The 22,872-nt window shown below is 40.1% G+C and overlaps 1 long non-coding RNA gene across 3 annotated transcripts in view; it reads right to left on the minus strand.

Moving 5' to 3' along the window:
• Positions 1 to 2,179: 2,179 nt before the first annotated feature.
• Positions 2,180 to 22,872, minus strand: part of LOC129512221 (uncharacterized) — a 78,104-nt gene continuing 57,411 nt past the window's right edge. For 2 of the 3 annotated variants that reach the window (XR_008664971.1, XR_008664970.1), the window contains 3 exons: positions 16,959 to 17,060; positions 12,714 to 12,928; positions 10,284 to 11,965 (listed from right to left, as the gene is read on the minus strand). This is a non-coding gene — a long non-coding RNA (uncharacterized LOC129512221). Of the gene's footprint in view, positions 2,559 to 10,283; positions 11,966 to 12,713; positions 12,929 to 16,958; positions 17,061 to 22,872 lie in introns of those variants that run through there. The other variant, XR_008664972.1, reaches the window with a different exon arrangement.

Below are 22,872 nucleotides of genomic sequence, written 5' to 3' on the forward strand. Positions count from 1 at the left end.
CAGAGTGTCTAATCCCTCTGAGATTACCTGGCTATGCCCTGGGTACCTTGCTGTATTCTATTGACCATGACACTGCTTGCCAAAGCTCTTGGGGTGCCTATCTTGTCTTTTCAATAGAACTCTGTTTCTTTGGCTTGAGGACTGCATCCTATGGCTCCTACCATTCTTCCTGTGGCGCTTAATCCTTGAAGACTCAACCTGAATTGTTTTAAAGGAAGGCAAGACCAACAGGGTCTTTGCATATTATGTCTGTGGCTTAAAATGTTTAGTGACTTTCTGTAAGCAGCTTTGCATATATATATAGTCATTCTAGAAAAGCTTGAGAAAGGAGTGCCTTCCTTAGGGGCTCTTCTGAGAAGCTTCCACACTGTCTGGGGATGGGTGTCCTTGTAACAGAAAGGGATGTTAAGAACTGCACCCTATGAACATTTAGTGTTCCCCCATACGTGTCAAGTATTTTTCATGGCTACATCTTCTGCTTTGGTCAGGATGCGCTGGCCCCATAAACACTGAAATAAAACAGAGTCATTAGGTGGTTACGGCAAAGAAATTACTTGGCCGGTTACAGGATCACCATTTGTGGTTGAGAAGACAAATGGTCATCAATTTCAGCCACCTTATCACAGAAACCTGATTGTACAACATAAGGTCCAGCGAGCCTCAGCTGGGACAACCCTGAAGCAGTGTATAACAGAAAACAGGTGAATTACTTAAAAATATTTACAATTTTTATTCCTGTTAAGGTATTTTTTTTTAATGATTAAATGCCAAGTTAATTGATCCATCTTAGCACAGTGCCAGAAATTTCGGATTTATTGACTGAAGCTTAAGTGACTATGTTTGACTTAATAGGTTGACTAAGGTAAACCTCCCAGCAAGCGTGCTATAGAGGCAGTCATTTTTACCTAAAAGACATATCATCATAATACTTAAAATCCTATTATGGTAACCTTGCTGGAGTGGTTCTAAATTCATTGGATTAAAATTTAGGTTTTTAGGGATGCCTGGGTGGCTCAGTGGTTGAGCATCTGCCTTGGGCTCAGGGCGTGATCCCAGGGTTCTGGGAATGAGTCCCACATCGGGCTCCCTGCATGGAGCCTACTTCTTCCTCTGCCTGTGTCTCTGCCTCTCTCTCTCTCTCTCTCTCTCTCTGTCTCTTATGAATAAATAAATAAGATCTTTATTAAAAAATTAGGTTTTTATTTTTTTACATTTTTTAAAATTTAAATTCATTTTGCCTACATATAGTATAACACCCAGTGTTCATCCCAGCAAAAATTTAGTGTTTTTTTTTTTTTTTAATTTAGGTTTTTAATAAGGGGGTGGTTTCCTGAGCTTTGGAGCTCTTTTATTTATGGCAAGATTTTAAACCCATGTAACTTTTTTAAATTTAAGTTTTATTATTATTTTTTTTACTGAGGTATAATTGACATATAACACTGTATTAGTTTCAGGTGTACAATGTGATGCTTTAATATTTGTATATATTGCAAAATGATCACCACATAAGGCTAGTTAATATCTGTCACCATACATAGTTACAGAATTTTTTTCCTATAATGAGAACTTTTAAGATCTGTTCTCTTAGTAGCTTTCAAATAATGCAAAAACAGTATAACTATAGTGACCATGCTGTACATTACACCCCCACGACTTATTTATTTATAATTGGAAATTTGTACCTTTTGAGCTCCTTCACCCATTTTGGCCATCTTCATCCCTTGCCTTTGGCAACTACCAATCTGTTCTCTTTATTCACAAGCTTGGTTTTCTTGTTTTGTTTTGTTTTGTTTTAAAGATTCCACATATAAGTAAGATCATACGGTATTCGTCTTACGCATGTGGTTTTTTAAAAATCCTTCTTTCCTCTAAATACTTAAAACATTTTTCCTTCTTACATTGCTTCTTGCACATTCAGTACATATTCTTACTTTCTTCAGTAAGTACTTACATTCTTACCTATATTATTCAATAATTAGAGCCTTGTACATTAATTCCACATATTTACTACATGAAGCATTCTTGGTACACTGGTATTCTATTATAGAAATAAATTAGTTATTGATAAATAGAACCTTCATAAACCAGAATGCTGGAGAAACACATCATAAATTTTTCTCCTTGAGCACATTTAAAAAGCATTAAAATAAATGACAAAGAACTTACTAAACGTTTATGACTTTGGTTTATGCATGTGGGCTAATGGGATGAAAGGCTAATCCGTCACTTGGCTCTTACTGCATTTAATTAGCTTGGATCACTTTATACTGTCTTGGGAATACTTTATCTCCTTTCCTCTTTTTTTCCGGTATAAACAAAATAAAATGGACAGTAACAGGAAATAGTTACCTTAAATTCAGGGTTGATGTAAACAGTGAGAATAATAAACTTATTCTAGAAAACAAACAAGGACCATACAGCCAACAGCCACTCTGAACATCTGAATGTCTGCAGAGGCTACTTCAATTTTGGACCATATTTGCTCCCTTGCGTCACAGGCTGTCCTCTCTTACTTGCGACATTGCATCTCCATCATCTTGAGACAGGCATGGTGTCACCTTTAAAAAAAAATAAAATCCATAGAAACAGAGCAGAAAAGTGGCCAAAGACTAGAGGTTGGGGAAAATAGGAAGAAGTTGGGACAGGTATGCAGTATTCAGGCCACAGGACTCACGGATTCACGTTCTCATTTTTAGGAAATGACTTCATATTCTTGTGTCTAAATTATTCCATATATTATATTTTTCAAATGCTTTCTAAGCATTATTAGTTGTTCATGACAAACGTGACAACTGAAATGCTGTACTTGGTGGAAATACATGGCTATACATTATATGGAATACACTTATTTTTTTTTTTAAATTTCAGCTTTATTGAGATATAATTCACATGTAAAATTGTAAGATATTTAAAATGTACATCGTGGTGATTTAATAAAAAACTTGCACATTGTGAAAAGATTGCCCCCTCTAGTTAATTAACACATCCATCACCTCACTGTTTGTTTATTTATTTGTTTTTGGTGAGAATATTTAAGTTCTCTTAGCAAATTTTAGCTATACAATACAGTGTTATCAACTACAGTCACCACGTTTTGCATTAGATCCTTGGACCTTATTTATCTTATAGCTGAAAGTCAGTATCCTTTTACCAACTTCTTCCTATTTTCTCCAACTTCTAGTCTTTGGCCACTTTTCTGCTCTGTTTCTATGGATTTTATTTTTTTTAAAGGTGACACCATGCCGTGTTTGCCTTTCTCTGGCTTATTTCACTGAGCATAATGGCCACAAATTTCATTCATGATGTCACAACTGGCAGGATTTCCTTCCTTCTCATGGCTGAATAATATTCCATTCTGTATGTATGTACATATGTCACATCTTCTTTGTCTGCTGACATTCACTTAGGTTGTTTCTATACCTTGGCTGTTGTGAATAATACAGCAGTTCTATTTTTAACAAAAGAAACTCCATGATTGTGGCTTGATAGATGTTCATTAATTGCTATACCAAATCGTGTGATAAAAAATGACCTCTATCTTGAGCAATGAAGGCAGCAGTGAATTATGTCTTCTCTAACCAGATGTAAAGGGCTTGTTTTCCAGCATTCTGCTCCAAAAGAGATGTGGATATCGACGGGAATCAGTTTGGTGTCATAGACGCCTGTGTTTTAGCTTCGGGTTAGTTGGTTGTGCAGATTTAAGAAAGTAGTTTAACTTGTCTTGGATTCATTTTCATTAACTATAAAATGAGAGCTTTTCCCCCAGCTTATCTGCCTTCAGACTGTCCCAAGTAAGGGTTTGGCACTTCTATATCTTATATTGATACCTAGGAGATCTTGGGCTGAGGGGCCGGGCCAACAGCAAGGAGGGGATGAGACCCTCCCCCCCAAAAAATGAGTTTGCAAGGGTGCCTGGGGGGCTCAGTTGGTTAAGCATCTGACTCTTGATTTCTGCTCAGGCCATGAGCTCAGGACTGTGGGACGGAGCCCCACATTGGGTTCCACGCTCAGCATAGAGTCTGCTTGGGATTCTCTCTCTCCCTCCACTCCTCCCCATGTTCATGCTCTTTGTCTTTTAAATGATGAATAAAATATTTATTTTTAAAAAAGAGAGACAGAAATGGATCTCCAAGACTTCCTGATAAGAAACTCTGCTCTTCTTTATTTTACTTGATGGACCTCTTTTTTGGGGGGTGGGTGGGGGGGAGTTTCTCTGCTTAAAAAATTTGTTGGAAAAACCTGTTCAAAATGATAACTAGGTCTCTTTCTAGCCTTTTCATTCCATAGTTTGAAGCATGTAACTTGTAACATGAATAAAAAATGCACAGAATTTTAAGAAGAAGTGCCTTTAGAAGAACACAGTAATTCGTGTCCATTTGTGTCTTGAAGTTTTGTATATGACTGTGATTAATGGCACACACTACAGACGGGGCAAAGGCGATTTGATAGTTAAATCGACATTCTTTTGGCTAATTGCTGCATATGATATTTATCTCTGTGAACCTAATGAAGTCAAATAGGCTATACTTGAAGTGACTCATTAAATTTGGTGCATATAGATAGTTCTCTCCATTAAAAATGCCCCTATCCTGAATCAAGTTCACTCTTTAATTTAATTGGGAACATTGGTTTTGTTAATCACAATTTATTAATCACCAAGACATTGTGTTTTCTTAGTCTGAGAGATTTTTTTATTTTGAATTTCCTTGGATATATTTTAAAAATATCTAAAAAACCCCAACCCCTTTTTTTTTAACCCCAACGTTTATAGAAATGGTGAGAGTGGAGGGGGAAAAAAAAGAAAAAAGGATATTTAGCAGAAGGACACTTAAAATATACTTAGGATACACAGAGCTGCTTGGCAGTCTATTTAATGTTTGTCTAAAGATCACCTGTAATTGGAGCAGAAGCCAATTTGAGAATGGCATCTCTGGTTTGGAAGACTGTGTGCTGTGACCTAGATATGGAGCAGAAGGAAGCCAAAGGAGATGGAAAGAGGGGAAGGGCAGGGGGGTCCTATTTCATTTCCCTGAAGTTTTATATCCTTGCATCTGCCACCTGTCTTCTCACCCTGCTGGGCTCCTAGGGTCTCACGGCTACTTGAACTTATCTGTCTTGATTTCTATGGGAGGTGGCAAGGTATCACCTGTCCCCTGTGCTCTTATTCTCGTCCAAGAAACTTTGTCCTTTAAACCTATTAATACTTTGCCCCGAGAAATGTAGCCCTAGGTAGAGGTGGGACATCAGGGTCAGGATTTTCTGTGCTTGAGCTTAGAAGGGCTTCTGCAGCCAATAGTCAGGAAATGTCAGCGCCGCTAAACAGAGACAATAAATCCCCAAGCTACCCAGTAATGCAATCTCCCTCAACATGGAAAAAGGTCAGGCTTGAGCTGTAAATAAATTCCTGTCACACGGCAGCGTGTCTCTTCAGGTGAGATAGTAAATCTTCCTGGAGATAAACAGCCACACATACCATAATTCTTTTCCTATGGTCCTGGGCTTCATGAGTTAATTTTTCCTCAGCCAATCTTCCATAAAGCTTGGGTATTAACATTCCCTTGGTGTGTAAAGACCTTCCCGAACACGTAGCCAGGATGAAGTGGGGTGGGGGTTGGGCTCTATAAAACACCAACAAAATTATAGAGTATAGGCTCCAAGACCCTTAAAAGGGAAGAAAATTTTGATATGCAGCCTGTCTATATTTAAAGGAAGACAGGACATAATTGACGCTTTCTTTGGTATATAAAATTCCTTAATTTTTTTTTGTATCAAACCTTTTAGAATGCTGTAAATGGAAATCTCCAACACATTACAGCATTTTACATTCAGTTTTATCTTAACAATCCCCAGGCTAGTACTTGGAGTCAAACACCCGAAGTCTCAATTATGATTCTTCAGCTAGTTAATCAGCACTTAGGAAGCTACCAAACAATAAAGATGCAAAGATGAATGAAGGTGGCTGCCTACAAAGAACTCACAGCCTGGCTGAGGGGAGAAAGATGCACACACACACACACACACACACAAATTTAAAATATAATATCCGAAGTGCTATCATCAAGGTTTCCCCAAATGGCAATAGGAACACAGAGGAGGGAGCCACTAACTGGGAAATTTGGGAAGGCTTCACAAGAGAGTGGCACCTCATCAGTTTCTTGGAGAACGCATAGTTTTCCTCAAGGTAGAAAAGGAAGGAGAAATACATTGACGTAGAGGAAGGCTATGTACAAAGACTCAGAAATGTAAAAGAGCTTGGCCTGAGTAATTGTGAAAATTTCAATATGATGGGAGCTTAAGGTACATGTTGGAAAATGGTAGGACATATGACTTTGAAAGGTTAGCATGGCTCAGGTCAAGGCCAAAGACAACGGACATTGCATCTAGCAGATTTCATCTTGTCTCTGACAGCCAAGTGTATTGCAAGGTCGGGTCTCTTTCTATACCTAAGACACACCTCTATCTTTGCAAACTTAAAGTCTGATCCTAGAGAGCCAGATGAGCTGGAGTACTTCACTGAAGTCTTCTGGCTTTGAACTCTGATCATGAAGGAGTCCTTAAATAGCAGTGCATTTTAGAGGGCCTCTTGTCTTTGACCTCTGCTTTTTTTTCACTTGAAAGAAGTCAAGAATGACAGTTTTCAGAATATAAGGCCAGGTCCTTTGAATGATCCAAGAGCTCCTGGAAGAGAGGAAGTCATTAGGGAAGTTATTCATACTTCTCTTTGTTTCACATTTTGGCAGGATTATTTTGTGTTTTTGCAGAGCAACTGACTTTCGAAATCTAAACTGAAAGGGTTTTTTTCTTTTATTGTTCAGCATTTGGTGTTTGTTTTATAACTCTTGTAAATACATGCAAGGAGGAGAAGGTCACTAGGGAGTAAGCATTTTGAAATATGTTGACAGAGCACTGCCTTGCCAGAATCTGAGTTCTTACCAATAGCAAGAAGGATCATTACTAATTCCCGTGTCTCGCAGTGAAACATGAGCTCAGGTCAATTATAGCCAGCTGTTTGAACAAGGACTAAGATGTTTGTGGTGTTTCAGAAGTGCTAAAATCAGCCCTGAAAGGACATGTACACACAGAGAACAGCGGCGTTTTCTTTTCTTTTTTTTTTTTTTTTAAAAGGAATTCCAGTATTTTATGTAAAATGGACTTCTATAGGATGGAAGATGCTGGAATGGATTTCTAAGAATCCTCTCCTACCCCTTTGGATATTTTGACCTGCATACAGGGGCATGTTCATTTAATCTATCAGCAGATACAGACTGAATTCTTTTTGTGTCAAAAATGTTAAGAATATATTGTGAATAAGATAGGTAAGTCCCATGCCCTGTGGTACTGCAGTCTAATTCTATTTAAGTAAATAAAAAGGAGAATTATAGGTTAGATTTGTAGACAGTAAATAAACAGATGATGTGAGAGGTAATATAATTCCATTGGTGGTGGCCAGGGAAGGTCTCTGAGGAGGTTACACATGAGCTGAGACCTGAAGGATAACCTATAAGAAGTTATAGGGAAAAATATTCCAGACAGAGGAGCTGGGACATACAAAGGCCCCGGGGGCAGGAGAGAACTTGGATTGTTTGAGGAACAGAAAGGAGCAGAGTGAGCAAGAGCAGGAGTGTAAGGAGATGGGTCTGTGTAAGTAGAAGGGCTCATATTGTCAGGAGTCTCAAAACCATGCTTAGTTTCTGTGACTTGCAGGACTATAGTTTATCACAGCAAAAGGATTCAAAGGAAAACTGGCAAAGAGAAATGATGCATAGGGTGAAGTCTGGGGGAAACCAGGCACAAACTTCCAAGAGTCCTCTTCCAGTGGAATTGCAGAGGGTGTGCTTGATTTCTCCAGCACAGCTCATTAGAGACTCAGTGTCCAGGAGTTTTGCTGGAGACTGGTCACACAGGCATACTTTCCCTAATAAACACTACAATTCCAGACTCCCAGAAAGAAAGCAGGTGTTCAGCATTAATCACATGGTTTGCACAACTGAGCACAGTAAGGCTTTCTTACCTCTTCTGGGAATGGCGGGAATTGTCCTGAAATCCAAGTTCCCGTGTGCCAGTCAAGGGGCAACCTGACTAGCAGCCCTTTCGGGAGAGAGGCATCCTAAGCCTCCTCTGATAACTTCTTTCTGCACTGGTCGGTGTGTTCTATCAGCAGAAACTCTTCTATGCTTTGTCCAGAACCATGGTGGCTGACACATGACAACCCTGGCCAGCAAAAGGCCTTGAGATGTCTGGATAGAAATGCCTTTGGCCAGGCTGGAGAGTATCAGGAAGGGAGGCCTGGTGTGGCAAGTTCCCATTTATCCATGTGTGGATAGGGAGGCTTGGTGCTGTCTGGAGGACTCATGTGTCAACTCTGAGTTGATTTGCATCCCTTGGCCCATGAAACTTGGCTAGTCCTCGCAAACAGAAACAACCTTGCACTCCTCTAGATGCCTTTGCTGCCTTTCAACTTGTATATATGGCCCTTGTCCCATGTTGCGTCACATCACAGCTCTACCGGAGGCAGAGTTATTGTTATCTGAGTATAAACAGTCTTGCTGACTCCCCTGGACCCACTAGTAAAGACAAAGGCCATTTGGTGGAACGGCTTCCAGGCCTAGACTCATACTCCTTAAGATAATAAAAACTGTAGATGCTCAAAAAACCTTAAATGGCTAGAAAGGGCCTGGAACTGCTTCTTTTTTTTTTTTATAAATTAATTTTTATTGGTGTTCAATTTACCAACATACAGAATAACACCCAGTGCTCATCCCGTCAAGTGTCCCCTCCGTGCCCGTCACCCATTCACCCCCACCCCCCGCCCTCCTCCCCTTCCACCACCCCTAGTTCATTTCCCAGAGTTAGAAGTCTTTATGTTCTGTGTCCCTTTCTGATATCTCCCACACATTTCTTCTCCCTTCCCTTATATTCCCCTTCACTATTATTCATATTCCCCAAATGAGTGAGAACATACACTGTTTGTCCTTCTCCGATTGACTTACTTCACTCAGCATAATACCCTCCACTGGAACTGCTTCTGAAAGAAAACGTTCAGTTTGGGATGTAAGACTAAGGGAAAAGGGTTGAGACAGAGAAAGAAAATGGTAAGCCTTTGCTGGAGTTGGGATAGGAGAAGGGATTTAAAGGGAGCAGCTGCCGTAAGGTTTTGAGACAGGATCCTCAGGATGGCTGCTTGGGGTTGTACAAGGTCATGTCTGGTAGTTGCTTCTTTGAAAAACTTCAGTGCATTTATGCATTTCTTTTCAATATTAAAATTTTTCTTAGATGTCTTCTGATGTGTTTAACTAAGTGCATATTATCATCCTGAAACATGAGGGGTTCTGGATTTGTTGCATTACGGAGCTTTATTTTTCTGTTATCCATTCCCTTAGCTCCTGGAGGACCAGAAATGTAAAGGATCCTTTGCACATCATGGACACTAACAAAGATTTGAGATAATGAACACACACACACACACACACACACACACACACACACTTATTGGCAAAAGAAAAGGGGACCGATGTTGTTTTGCAATATGCCAGAGATCTAAGTAATGCCAGAAAAGAGAAAATAATCTGATAGGGTTTTTCTGGGAGAAGCAAATTAGTTATATCAGATGCCAAACCACAGTCTAGATGAGCAAGGGTGTAGATGAGGAAGCTGTAGACAGGCAACGTTTTTAAGCTTAGTACTGAAGCATTTCAAGTAATACAGCAGCAGGATTTTGAAGACCTCTAAGAGGACAGCAGATATTCTAATTCATTATCAATGCTGAATGAATGTTTTTGAACAAAGCAATAAAGAGCTTGTCCAAAGAGGTCTGAAGTAAAGTCACAGCCAATTGGCTAATGTAAACTGCAGCAATAACTAAAAAAAGGCCTTTGTAAAGACCCAACATGATGATTTTTAAAAAAATTTTCAGATGATTTTTCTATGAGCGGCTGTTAAATTTCATTTCACACCTGCTGCAAGGAAAAATACCTTACCAATTCAAAGATATTCTTTTGGTAAGAATGTTTTATAGGAAAAGAGAATGGGCTAGAGAGTCTTTGATGGGATTGAATAAAAAGCAATGTCTGGTTAAATACCATTTGATTCCTGACAGATGACTCTAAGGATGGGTAGCAAGTTCCCAGAGGAGATCTTAAGCTATTATGAAAGTTTATCAGAAAATTGTTGAAGCATTTTTATTCAGGAATGGTCATTTTTTTTCCCAGAAGAAGGTTGTAAATAATCTTACAAAATGATTTGGTCCCAGACCATGTTTAGGCACTTTTTCCCCATATTAATAAAGAACATAGATTTTTTTCCCCATCATATCAGTGTTCACAGATGCATAGTGTATAGAGATCATCAAATATAAAGGAAGTTGTCATATGTCCTCTGAACTGTTACACTTGGGAAAAGAATGACTTTGGTCACTATGGTGGGGAGGGACACGGAACCTCTCTTGCCTGGAGAATATGTCATTCATTATCAGGTGGAAGTAGGCACATTGGTAGATCACTTGCTGCAAGTGACATCTTGAGGTAGCTTTTAAATAACAAAAATAATTAGAAGGAGGAAGGGTGGCTCATGGGACCCGAGGGCTAGAAAGCAATGATGGCCTTGGGAAGGTCGTAATAGGTGCTGGAAGCCTGTTGGAGATCCGGAGAGTACTCTTGCTGGTCTCTTGCTTCTTTCTGTGCCTCTGTTGTCTTCTTTCTTGGGGGAAAAGCCCTTCCTGTGTCTCCGTCCAGTGGAAGATGTCAGCCAGCCATTTCCAAGTCAACAAGGTCTAGCCACACTGAAAGACTAACTTTCACTCTAGCTCCTGATTTCATATTTCTAGGGGGCTGGGCTTCCGACTTGCTCTTCTTGGAACATTCTCATTCCACTAAACAGAGGCCAGGGGATTTGGTTGTATCATTATAAAAAAGTCTACTGGGTGCCTTCCTATAGACTGGGAAGTTCTCAGAGAATGAAGAATTGTGATAAGTGGGGCTAACATGTGTATCATGCTAGTGTATGACACTAATCTTGAACAAAAGCAGGGATTATTATTTAAAAGTTCAATATAACAAGACAAAAAACTACAACTACGGACCAGCCTCAGAGGACAAAAAGTTTGATTTTACCTCTGGAAGGTGCAACAGGATGTCATCCTCACAATGGCTCCCAAACCTGGACAACCACCCGAAACAGATGTAGATTTAGATCTTCAGATTTATAAATAACTTTCCTGGTTCTCTCTCAGGATTCTGATTCATTAAGTCTGAAACCTGCATCTAAAATTCTTCCGTACTGATTCTGTTAATCAAGTGGATTTAGGGACCACTGATCTACTGTATACGCTGTCTACACTGATCTACTGTATACCTTTCTTTGCCTATCAGAGAAATCTTATATAAAGAAATCTTATATAAATGTTTTTCAGGGAAAGACTCATAATCGGAATAATTTCTTATTATTTTTTGCCCAAGAATCAGAAACTTTTTCTTTATAACCAAATAAAAATTTCCATCTACATGTGAAAGATACAAAGCATGTTTTACCCTGTATTTATTCAATGCTTATTCTTTCCTAGTTTCTCTCCAAACCCTCAATACACTTCCGGTTCTGGGACTACCATCGGTGGAGTCCTATCATATATGCGTTATTCAAATCCAACTATGTATATCTGGACAAAACATTTCCTTTCAAAATATGCTAGAAATTTCACCAGACCACTGTTCAGTTCTCTTCAGGGCCTGGGACAATCCCAGCAGCAAGCTCAATCTTGCTGGCTGGTTCCAGCCTGGATTTTGTCTGTAGGAGGTGTTGGGTCATGCTTGGATGTTCTCTGGAGCAGATTCTTTCAGTATCTGCACTTCGGCATGTTGATCAATCCACGTGAGTCGTTAGTGGAGAGGCTCAGTAACACCAATTAATTTGATTTTTCAGTGCTTTCCTTTTGTTCCAGGACAGACATCCATACAAATAAGTAGGAGGTGTCCTGAAAAGGAGAGAGAAAATGGGGCCATACATTTGGGCCTTTTAAAACACTACCTCATTGGAGTGCTGTAGCGAATTTTGGGGCATCATATTTTAAGGGTGCTGGTGAGATAGAGTAGGCTTTGGAGAAAAATGATGGGAAGATGTGAAGAGGGGACCCTGTCCATGGGTTAAGAGGATTGGCATGGTTGACTTAAAAGAAAATGTGAAGAGGGGACCATGCCCATGGGCTAAGAGGATTGGAATGGTTGACTTAAAAGTCTGTGGGGGTGAAGTCATATGGAAACATAATCTATGGGAATATAGTTTTGAGGGTGGTCTTTGCAGAGACACTGTGCATCTTTTCAGATGCTTCTCAAGGCATAAATATATTCAAATATCAGTGTGGCAGAGAAGGAGATGATTTTTATGTGATGCAGCTACAGTGGTATCAAGGAGCAGAGGGCAAAAGTCTCACAAACCGTTAACACAAAATAAAAAGAAATTTTAACTCTTTGTCTGACTTGCTATGATTTACTTTTCTGAATCCTGGATATACCTATTTAATTCTTTTTAGCTATCATGAAGCATTCCAGTTTTCCATGACAACGCGAGGAGGATGGTGGCCAACTTTCTACCAGCCCAAGGGAAGGAGAATTATAGGCTGCATAGAAGATTTTAACTTCAATACAAAGAAGGACTTTGATCGGGGTGATTACAAATAAATCAACTCATCAAAGTGAATTTAGAAACAGGAGTGTATTCCTTACCTTAGAGCGCAAGGTGACATGGAGAGAAGCGAGTATGCTGCCGTCCAAGCTCTGGGTTCTCTCTGACACAGAGTCTCTCAGGTGGGTGGATGCTTCCTTCTTTTGAGGAACCTCCTTTGCAGAACTGGAATCCTGGTAAACACACTTCTTGCTGATGATCTCAGAGGACAGGGTTGAGGCAGATTTGCCCAGGATGCTGTTATCGGTAGACCTATCTGGAAGCAAGTTACCAGATTAGAACTGAGTATTTTCATCCTAAAACATGCTACGATTCCAGTCGCAAAAGAAATTCTACGGATTTAGGGATGCCTGGGGGGTGCACTTGGTTAAGCCTCTGACTCTTGGTTTCTGCTCAGGTCCGATCTCAGGGTCCTGAGATGGAGCCCCGCCTCTGACTCCTTGCTAGGCTCGGAATCTGCTTGAATTTCTCTCTCCCTTTGCCTCTGCCACTCCCCCCTGTGCATGCTCGCACTTCTTTTAAAAAAAGATATACTATGGATTTAAGTGAAAATGTCACACTCTTTTTCAGTCTCATTTTCCAGACATAGCTACTGATAACGCTTTCTTATGTGCTGTTCCATAAATTTTGTGTGCACGTATAAGGAGATACATAGATGCATGCACGTACACATACTCATGATCGCATTATTTACGTTCTTCAGCTTGTTTTCATTAAAAATGCCCAGCACATTTACTGTACAATTTCCTACTTCATCATTCCTAATAGATACGGACAGCTTCAGAGTATTCCATCCAGGGGCCAATCTGTTCATTACTTGAACAATCTCATATTTCAGTTATATGGTAGATATGGCAACTTGCTTATGAATATCCATTCTTCTTTCTGATGAAGACTTTGTTCAAAATGTTAACATCCTCAACTAAAAGTCTTTTCATCCCCAGACTCTTCGGTAGGTAGGAGTGGCATGTGACCCAGTTTTGGCTTAATGGGATTATCTTATCCCATTGTATGGGCACATCATAATTTATGTGGGTAGTCAGAGGAAGCTCTGGGCAGAGAGATTGTTTTCGAATGACTGCTATTATAAATAAAGTTTCAATAACTGCCCATTTGCTTGATTATTTCCTTAGATCAAAGAATTAAGTTTGTGTGGTGGAAATTTGAACAGTAGCCAATGGATGGGATGGGTGTTTCGAGGTGGGGAGCGGCCTATTCCAGAGGCCCCGACCCTCTGGATTTTGTTGGTAACACAAGTTTGCTCATGGCACACTGAGTAAATGTAGCTTTGCCAACATAATTTGTAGGTTTTCATACCTCTATTTCTCCCTGGCTTCCTTCCTGCCTGTCTGCTTCTGGCACCGTGTGGCCAGGGGTCAGCCTCCTGTCTGTGTCTTTGACAGTATGGATGTTACTGCCATTTGCATTCTGCCCAAGTCTGTTCTGATTCTTTCAGCACGACTTGGTCAAAGGAGAAGAGCAAGTGAAGTAAGTCCCTCTCGTGGGGAGCCAGTTCATCCAGGCTGCAGGCAAATTTATTTCTGTTGCATCTTGATATCCAAGGTGAAGATAATTGAGGTCACACATCACAGGCAGACAGAAAACCGAATTCTAAAATGTTTCGAAGCAATTTCACTTTATTGAAAATATACTGCAGCACAGGGATGGGCAGGGGTGATAATCTAGATATGAACAATCAGAAAATGTGGATGTTCCTTATCAGAATGGACGCCTGCATTAAACAACCGGCCCGGTGCATACTGGTGTGGACCAACTGACTATCAGCTAGTGGGCAGGGAAATGGGATTCTCCTTTTTATCCTCAGGAGTTAAATTATGAAATTCCTGCCAGCTCGACTTCCTTTCAGTAGGTTCTTATCTCTCCCAACCAGTCTATGAGAATGAATCTTCCTAAATCCCCCTTAAAAAGAAATCTCTTTGATTAAATCATCAGTGGATATATATATATTTATATTTATATTTATATTTATATTTATTTATATTTATATTTTTAAAGGTCTAAGAATTTGAATGTGGATGTATTAGCCAGAACTTTTTGGGTTGCAACTGACAGAGCCCAATGCAGATTATATTCAATATAAAGGAGTCGTTTTGGATTTACATTACTAGGAAGTTCAGGATGGAAGACATCAGGCATGTTTGGATTCAGGCTCAGTGGTGTTATTTAGACCCTTCAATAGTTCTCTCTGTCCCTCTTTGGGTGAGGCCCTCATTCTCTTCTTTGGCAGGTGGTCTTCTTCTGAACTGGTGGTCAACGCCAGCCTCACGGTTGTGTGACTCTCCTGCTCACCAAGTTCTTGGTACCAGAAGGACATGGGAGCAAACCCAGCCCAGACTGAGTCAGACCTGGATCAGCAGAACCCTTCAGCTGGCTTATGAACAAGAATAAATGCTTACCATGTTTGAGTTTGGGGGCAGTTTGTTAGGTAGCGTTATCGCATGGCAATCGATAACGAATATACGTGACTACCGATAACTCTCCTGATGCTCTACTGTCTGTTGTGAGACTTTTTAGAACATGCATTACCCAGTATTTATCTTCTGTCCCCCAGCAGTACTCAGCACAGTGCCTTACACTTAGCACTTGACCAATAAATATTTGTTGGGAAAAAAAAGTTACCCTCCATTATTTCCTTATTACTCTGTTCCTTGTTTCAGTGAAATGTCCTAAGTGACTTTTCTGCAGTGATGGGCTTCATCCCCACTTCGCTGAGCTGACCTGCCCTCTCCATTAAGGCTGTTCTTGAACTGCTCACTAAAGCCTTCTGTGCTGCCTGCTGATGACGATGGTCATACTTCTTCCCTTACTCACTTGGCATCTCCACAGCTTTAGGTACGATTGGCTACTCTTTCCTTACAGAACAGTTCCTTCTCCTGGCTTTTATGGCACCACATGTGCTTGGTTTTTCTCTTACTCTGCTGGCTGCCTTTCCTTTATGAATCTTCTTTCTTTCTATTCTAAATAAAGGACTATCCCAGGCCCTTGGGCCTTGGATTTCTTCACTTTCTTTCTTTTTTTCATTTAGTGACTTCAACTGTCCTCATGGTATCAAATACTCTTTCTATTATGATAACCTCTATATACTTACTTCCAGCATGGATGTCCCCAAATCTACGTGCCTCTCTGGCACCTATGGATGGGTTTCCAGATGCTATTTTAAACTTAACATCACTAAAATGGCTTTTATTCTCTGCTGACCTCCTTATTCTGCTCCTAGTCCTTAGGCCCCATTTCAGTAAGCGTTGCCACCACACCACCCAGTTGCACAAGACAAAAATCTAGGCATTATTCTTATTTCTTCTACTGCCTTTATGCCAACATTTATCCCTCAGCAAGGCCTACCAACTCTACTTCAAAGTCTATCCTGCATTCTCCCACTTTTCTACATCTTTACTACCACCCTAATCCAAGACACCATCACCTCTTGCCTGGAGGACTAGAATAGTTTCCATATTAGTTTTCTATCCTTTAAAAAGATTTTTTAATTAAATAGGCTCCATGCCCAGCATGGAGCTCAATGTGGGGCCCAAGCTCACGACCCTGACAACAAGACTTAAGCTGAGATTGAGTCAGATACTTAACCGACTGAGCAACCTGGGCGCCCCTTAATTTTCTATTCTTATCTTCTTATAATCCATTCTTCCTATTGCAGCCCCCCAAAAATATTAAAGCATCTAGATCAGATTATGGTCATGTTATTTTCCTGACTTAAACGCCCTCCTTGTCTGACTTCTTCTAAAACTTGGAAAAAATCCAATCTTTAACCCTTCTTGGGAAGCTCTCATTTCATGACCCCTCCCTCCTTCCCTGGCTCAACTCTTAGCTTCATATCAGCAACAACTCTTGAGCCATACTAAGCTTCTTTTGGCTCGCTGAAATTGGTTCCTACTGTAGGTGCTTTGTATTAGCATTTTTCTCTAGAATGTGTTTGCTCTTCCTTGATCTTTTCATGACTGTTTCTCATCACTCAGATCAACTTTAATTTACCTTCACAGAGAGGTCTTTCCTAGACCACTCAATCCAAATTTACGACAAGGTCACTCTCTTACATCCTCCTGCTTTACACCCTTGCATGACATTGATCGCCTCTGATAATGTCCTTGGCCTTGCCTCTTTCTCTGGCATATCCTGGTACCTAGGACATTTTCTCAAACGTGGTGAACTCTCCCTAAATATTTGTTGAATGAAAATGAGAACAGAAATGTTCTCAAGCTGAATATTTACCTAATTTTCCTTTCATTAAAAATGGTATTTATAACTCAAACCTGAAAGTAGCACTCCGACAGTCTTCCACATAATCCACCCTTTTGAAGACAAAAGTTCAACTTTGATGAAGAGAGTCTTTTGTTCTTCATGACAATGAGTTGCTGAAAAGAGGAAGCAAAAGAGGACTTAGAGACCCAATTCACTACTAACTTTAGATAAACAATTGCTATTGCCTATATAAAAAGTTCTCAAAAATAAAATGATCATTGGACTTGGCAGTTAACCAAGATTCATTTTTTTTTATTTTTATTTTTATGATAGTCACACAGAGAGAGAGAGAGAGAGGCTGAGACACAGGCAGAGGGAGAAGCAGGTTCCATGCACCGGGAGCCCGACGTGGGATTCGATCCCGGGTCTCCAGGATCGCGCCCTGGGCCAAAGGCAGGTGCCAAACCGCTGCGCCACCCAGGGATCCCTTAACCAAGATTCATATAACCATGAACCTCCACTCTATTTTTTCCACACCACCATTTTTTTGGGGGGAGTGATTGTGATGGAATTTTAAAAGAAGAAAAATTATCCAGTATGATACATATTACACCACACTGAAAGCTGTACAAATTAGGAGACAGACACACATCCATTCTCCCTGGTAGCAGCTCATGGGTTAAGAAGAGAACCCCACTGAGATTAAGCATAAAGCAAAATCCTGGAAAATGCCATAATAGTATTACATCATTATCAAGAAAAGTGTGTCTGAGTGGTAGTAGCTGGAGACAACAAAGGGGAGTTGCACATTTGGGAAACCACGGACTAAGTATGGATTTGATAAGCTATGTTACAATAGTCTTAGCATGGAGGCGTTAAGATCAATAAAGGATGATGCCATTTGTTTCAAGAACCCTTTTAGCTCAGAATATGGAAAACAAAACAAACAAAAATTTCTTCTATATCTTGAACAAAAGTCAGACGGGATTCTCATACTGTTGTCTTTCCTAGTCGAGGAGTTGAAACTGAATCAAGCTTTCCGCTGATCCCTGCAAATGCTCCAGGGGCCCCACTCAGCCTAGAGGAAGAAAAATTGCTGATTCGGCTGGCATTCTGCAGGCAGCAGTTCAAGAGCCACTAATGAACTGATCAGCACCCCCTATAATTAGCCATTTGCTCTGAATTGCAGGCCACCAATAAGCTTTCCAGCAGCCCTTGGGAAGGCAGAAGGGCCCTTAGAAACATGACCCCGTAGGAGAATTAAAAGTATCTGAATGGATGTGCACACATTACTCGAAGGAAGACATAAATTAGTCATGCCATTTATTGAAGGACAAAAGAATCCCCAATTTTCTTCTATAATCAAATATCTATTTTGGACAATTGGAGAAACTGGATATGACAATGAGTCAATAATGTTCCCACTGCTGAGTGGCCCTCCTGGTGAGTTTGTTGTGTTGAGAGTTTGCAAAAAGCGATTGAGGTGGATGATGTCACCACTTGTTTCTCCAGAAGAGCTGGGGTCTTTGGCTAAGAGAAGAAAATACTTGACTCTGTGATTGTGTATGTCACTAGTAGTTTGGAAGCATGTGTGATTTAGTCAACACGTATTTTCCTCTTTCTCAAACCCATGACTTTTCTGATCCTTAGGTAAACAGGTCTGTTGTCATTTTAAGTTCGAAATGAAGTGTGTTTGGCCCAAGATCTCTTAATTGGATTTAATTCAAATATTCTCTTCTTTCTCAGCTCCGTCTTCCTCAGGCTGGCAGCTTGCAGGGAGGAAAGGGTGGCTGCTACTGCTTCTTTATTTCCCTTCCTTGAGCTTTTCCTTCTCTCCCTCCCCAGCTTGCTGGCTTCCTACATCTCTAGGGTAGGAGTCAGGGGAAGGAAGAAAAGTGAGGAGTGAGGAAGGTTCTCAAGTGGGATGCTGGTTGTGTAAGCTGGCTTTGCATTCCACGGGCATGCATTCCAAAGCTTGGACCTTTCTGGGTATTTCCAGAAAGTATTTCCAGGCTCTGCCCTCCTTTCCTCTTCTTCCCGTGCCAGGCTGATGAGTCTAGAGAACAGCCGGGAGGTATAGCTGTGGGCCACATCCAGCATGCGACCTGTTTTTGTTAATAAAGTTCTAGCGGGACAGAGCCCTACAAATCTGTTTATGGCTTATTTATTCCTGTTTTCATGCTACAGAGAGTTGAGTAGTCGTGACATACATCATGCAGCCCTAGAAACCTACATCGTTTACTATCTAACCTTTTCCAAAACATGTTTGCTGACTGCCTTGTCTAGTTTTGGGTAGTCATTTTCAACTCCTTCTAGAATAGTAGACAACCAACTTTCTCATCCAACTTGTTGCTGTTTTCTTCCAGCACTCTGGAAAGTCCTATTGCTGACCTTACTTTGGCTTTCTCCCATGGTCCACATCTGTTTAAGGTAAACACTTGTACATCCCTTGCTTTTCACTGTAGAAGAACAAGTGACCTATTCCCAGACTTTTTCAGGCTTAAGGCAGAGTCTTGTGGGTAGAGGAGGGGCTAGGGACTCACGGGTTATCAATAGCTCTCTAACTTCTGCGTCAGTCTTTTACCTTTGCATATCTTTAATCTAGCTGAGCATCTAAACTTTTTATACATGGATTTATATTTCTTTAATTTGGTTTTAGATACAACTTTAGGGGCACCTGGATGGCTCAGTCAATAAGCATCTGCCTTTGGCTTGGGTCATGATCTCAGGGTGCTGGGGTCAAGCCCCATGCTGGGTCCCTGCTCAGTGGGGAGTCTGCTTCTCCCTCTCCCTCTGCTCCTCCCTCCCCACTTGTGCTCTCTCTCTGCACTGTCTCAAATAAATAAATCTTAAAAAATTATTTCCTTTATAAATTCTGTACACTTACAGTGTGTCAACATCCTATATCTGTAATATGGGTACTTTAGTGAGACTTTAGTTAACATCCTAAAAAAATATAATAATTTGTATAGATTGGCAAGTAGACATTTACCTACATAGTTAGATTAAAAGACTTTGATAAAGGGTTTCACTGTCCCCAAATATTTCCCTATTATGGGTTGGATGCTCTACAACTTGGGAATCATTTCTTTGGGTTCTTATTCCAATGCAGCAAGCTTTAAAGAATATATGCTTCATATGACATGAATTTACATGAAAGCAGAATTAGCAAAATGTTTCCAAGTTCCAGACCATTTTTGAATTAATTCAAAAACTTAAACACTTCCTTTAAAAAGTTCTCCATGTAGCATATGATAAAAAGTAGTTTTCTGAAAGAAAATCATCTTAAATATATTTTTGAAGTTAATTTTGAATGTCATAATGCTCAACTATGTAAAGATAAATTTTATTTTTCAAATTTAATAAATAAAAATGATAAAAGCTATTTAACTATTAATTTTAAAGATTTATTTCAGAGAGTGAAAGAGCACGTGCACACAAGTTAGGGAAGGGGCAGAGGGAGAGAAACTATCCTCAAGCAGACTCTCTGCTGAGCACAGAGCCCAATTCAGGGCTTATCCTGGGATCCTGAGATCATGACCTGAGCTGAAATCAAGAGTGAGATGGACACTCAGCTAATTGAGCACCTGGGTGGTGTCCCTAATTTTCTTTAAATAAAAGTATAATATGTTAAAATATATTTTATTTTATTTTTTTTTATTTATTTATGATAGTCACAGAGAGAGAGAGAGAGGCAGAGACACAGGCAGAGGGAGAAGCAGGCTCCATGCACCGGGAGCCCGATGTGGGATTCGATCTCGGGTCTCCAGGATCGCGCCCTGGGCCAAAGGCAGGCGCCAAACCGCTGCGCCACCCAGGGATCCCTGTTAAAATATATTTTAATATGACATATTTTGTTCGAGGAGTAAACTTTAAAATGTAGATTGAAACTTAAAATTTCATGAAAATAGATGAAAAATTTTTTTCAAAACCTCATGCTCACATTCTTAACATTTGAGCCACAAAAGTTAACTGGTAAATGTTTAAATGAATTTATTTTCTCACCTTAATTATATGACAGGACAGAAACTGTTAGGCTGTTATTTTTAAGCACATATCTGCAAATAGAATATTTCAGTGTACAAAGTCTCTATTCCCATTAAATTTAAAGTCAAATAGGGGTGTGAAAGTTGTTGTTTTTTTAACATTGATTTTTTAAAAAAATGCTAAAAACATCTTGATGCAGTATGTAACATTTTGATCAGATGCACATGACCTCTAAACCTGATGAAAAGAACCATGTGATGAATTTGCTGAATGTAATTCAAAGTTATGGCTCCACATTGATTTTAGTTTCAATGCTTTTTTTCTTTAACCAATGGTCCATTATGGGTAAGAGATAAGTGACAAAAAAATAAACACACTGTAAAACTGTATAGTGGTCAAATCCACCACTGTGGCGAGGGCTAGTCACCCTACCGTCTGCTGACAAAATAGCTTAAGTGAGCCTTGAGCTCACGTATCTGATCTGAAAAATCAGTTAAATGAAAACTTACTTAATTTGCATTTAGAGGTTTTCAGCTGTTTTATTAAGGATAAAAGAATCAATGAATTATTTTATTGATCTATGTTTTTAGAAGTTTCATGAGCCCCAATTTGAAAGTTCCCCTTCTGACAAGGGGGTGATTGTTGGCAGGCTGGGTTGGGGGAGCCTGGGGGATACTGATAGAAGAAGAGGATGGAAGTATTGATGGCCTTGATGTGACAGGTGTGCATGAGCCCCTGGAGGTGTGGTTGGGAGTCTGGAGAATAAGAAGTCTTATAATGGTAGAGCAAGTATTTCTGAACCATTATTTTTACCTGGAGGAAAAATACCAGATTCTTTATTAAAACAAATACAAATAGGGGCGCCTGAGTGGCTGAGTCAGTTAAGCATCTGACTCTAGATTTCAGCTCAGGTCATGATCTCAGGGTTGTGAGATCGAGTCCTGCATAAGGCTCTATGCTGGGCATGGAGCCTGCTTGAGATTCTCTTTTTCCCTCTGTCCCTCCCCCCGACTTGTGCATACTCTCTCTCTTTCAAAAACTTGTATTTTGAAATTTGCATTCAAAAACAAACATACAAATATATATTTCAAAATACAAATATATTGTGGAACAGAAAGCGACATTTCTATAGAATTTCAAGATGAAACATATCATCCCAGGTCTCCTAGAAGTTCCTGTTCAGTTCAGAGCCCTTTTAGTGCAAAAGGGAGACTCTGAGGATTTTGGAGGAGGAGTAAATCTGGATCCAAATTGCCTCCATGTTACTTACTAGCCAAATTACCTGACCCAAGTAGACCTCATATTCCTCATTCATGAATGAGGATAACTTAATTTTTCCTCCAGGATATCCTTCCCACGCCACTCCAGCCTAACTTTAGATTTAAAGGGTAGAGTCTATAAGGCCAGGGGGCGGACTAGGAAAGTTTTTCCCTTGACTATGGGATGATAACAGATAGAGCTCTGGGCTGAGAATGAGTGAGTAGACCTTGTCCTAAAGGGTAAGAGAGAAGGAAGTGCATCGAAATGGAGGGATCCAGAGCCAGAGCACTGCTCCAGAACCAGAAGTGCATAAAAACACAAAGCCAGAGCATGGGCTGTAAATATGAAGGGTTGGGCACCACTGCCTAGAACCAGCTCATCCTGCAGCTCTTACTCTAGGTCTCTGGGAAGCAGTAGGTGATGGGGTGGACTGTGCCTAAAGAAGATGATGCAAAATGGCGGCTCCAGCCCATATATATATATATATATATATATATATATATATATATATATATGTGTGTGTTTTGTTCAGCCCACAGAGCTTTGTCTTTTTTTTTTTTTAACCGAATCACTTGGCTATTTTAAAAAAATTCAAGTATTGGCAGGAAAATCAGACTTCGTCATAGTCACTGCCATTGCCCTCTGTCTCTTCTCTCCCAAGAAGTCACCAGTTTTAGTTGTGTTTCTACTCTTTCACCTTGTTCATTTTGTCTATTTGCCTTACTAACTTGTCTGGCC

The sequence above is a fragment of the Nyctereutes procyonoides genome, unplaced genomic scaffold, assembly GCF_905146905.1.
Source record: "Nyctereutes procyonoides isolate TBG_1078 unplaced genomic scaffold, NYPRO_anot_genome, whole genome shotgun sequence".
NCBI classification, from domain to species: Eukaryota; Metazoa; Chordata; class Mammalia; order Carnivora; family Canidae; genus Nyctereutes; species Nyctereutes procyonoides.